Here is a 2,195-nt window from a genome sequence, read left to right on the forward strand (position 1 = left end):
TAAGAAATTACAAATACAAACATATAAATGAATCATAAACACTTCTCGGATTAGACGTGTTATCGTGTCCGACACATGTTGGTGTCATAGATGATACCGACACTTATAATTATATTGATTTAAGTTAATTTTTCAAATATTATTATCGTTGTTTATGTGTTAGAGAGTGTGTGTGTCTGATAGGGTTTTTTTTTGACAAATAAGTAAGTGGTAGTTTGGTTCAAGTAAAGACGAAAAATATAATTATATGGTCACAAGCTAAGCACAGGACAAATAGTGAGTATCCTTGATGGATCCATTCCACAACTATTATTTCTGTTTTAATATTGGTTAAATATAAAAACAATGATCAACAATATTTATAAAAAAAAACGAGCTTAACAACATTACTTTAATGACATTATCCACTCTTAAAATCAGGATCATATATTAATTTAACTACATATAAATTGCTTTAAGGAAAAATAGTAGTGACCAGAATCATTGATTATGAATTCTAAATTGAAAATTTGAAGACCATCAGAAGATTAAAAACAGAACTATCCACACTGGATTCATAAATCTCTTCTGCATCAATGGATTCATTTCACAACTATACTATTTTACTGATTTCTTGCACATAGAGAGATTCAGATTCCCTAATAGTATTGTGAAATGTTAACTCAATAAGTTTTGCAATCTCATTAAAGAAGAACAAGTTATGATGTAATAACACTCAGATCACTTACCCTATTGATGCAACAACAGTGGAGATAACAAAAACACGCAATGCAGTATCCACAATGTCTTGAAGTCAGCAGTCCTAATTTCTCTAACGTTTAAACTTAACAACAATACAGATGAAATAAATCCACATGCCGCCAATGATGATTGAAGTGATCGCAGAGATAATCCAAACCATCAAAACACACACAACAAAGTCAATGACCATGAAAATGACAAATCCTAGATCACTAGTGTGAGGCGTGTCTTCCTTTGCAACAGAGATTATCGGCATGACAAAACTGCAAAGTACAAGAATCAACAGCATTCTCATGTGAATGATGTCTTTCTTCAGAAAGACGTCGGCATAACCAAATATCTCCGCAGCGACAAAAGCTCCGACTGCCAAACATGGGAGAATGAATACCACAATCCTAAATTTTGTGCCAAAGACAGAATAAGTAACTTCCTCCTGAAAAAGAGTAACAAAAATTCGAAAAATTAAAACAACAGCAGCAAGACTAAAAATCAAAATTGTTTCCCAACAATATATTTGAAATTCTTTGACTTTTGCTTCTTAACCCTCATGCATATACAATAACACAACGCAACAATAACCAGCAACCATGCTACAAAAACAATGTTTTATAGTCCAGAAACACTACAAAATGACAGTTTATAAACACACTACATGTTGCGCTTACATCTGGTGTCTTCTTTTGCTTCATGTTGCGCATTTGGCTACAAAATAAAAAAATTAATCAGACACAAGGTAATAAAAACAAGTAATCATACAAAATTAAAAATAAAAAAAATATATTAATCAGGGCACAATGTAATAAAAAATTAAACATGCAAAAACACCTACCAATCGGTTCCAATAATTTAATGAGACACATAAATACCTCCATCCCATGCTACAATTACATCTACCTCAACTATATCAAGATAAACATTTATGAGGAACGTTCGTACCATTATATATCTACTTAACATATCGGTAACAATCTATGAAGCACAAACACCAATAATAATTTCTGAGAATGACATAATTCAATGTAGCGATGAGTGTTGGTGTCGAGTCCAAGTTGGACACGTAGTCAAATCGGAGGAGAGTTGATGCTTCTTATCATATATGTAACAGTTAAAAGAACAAAGGAACAACCACCAATCACCATGTTAAGACAATTTACATAATAATAATAATAATAATAATAATAATAATAATAATAATAATAGTACTATCTATCTATGAACACACAAACAACTAAAAACTCATCAAATTCATTCTTAATCCAAGAGGGAAACTAACAAAACGAAGGGGGAAAAACATCTAAAACCAACGAATTAGCTTACCCTAACCGCGACTTGTTTGCCTGAGGTGAGATCTGATCAGAAGAAATGTCTTTCCATTTCGAAATAATCACAATACAGACAGTAATAATCAATGGATTCTGGATGGTGTTTGCAAAGGCAGGAGAAGCCAAATCCAT

Source organism: Trifolium pratense, linkage group LG5 (assembly GCF_020283565.1).
Source record: "Trifolium pratense cultivar HEN17-A07 linkage group LG5, ARS_RC_1.1, whole genome shotgun sequence".
NCBI lineage: Eukaryota > Viridiplantae > Streptophyta > Magnoliopsida > Fabales > Fabaceae > Trifolium > Trifolium pratense.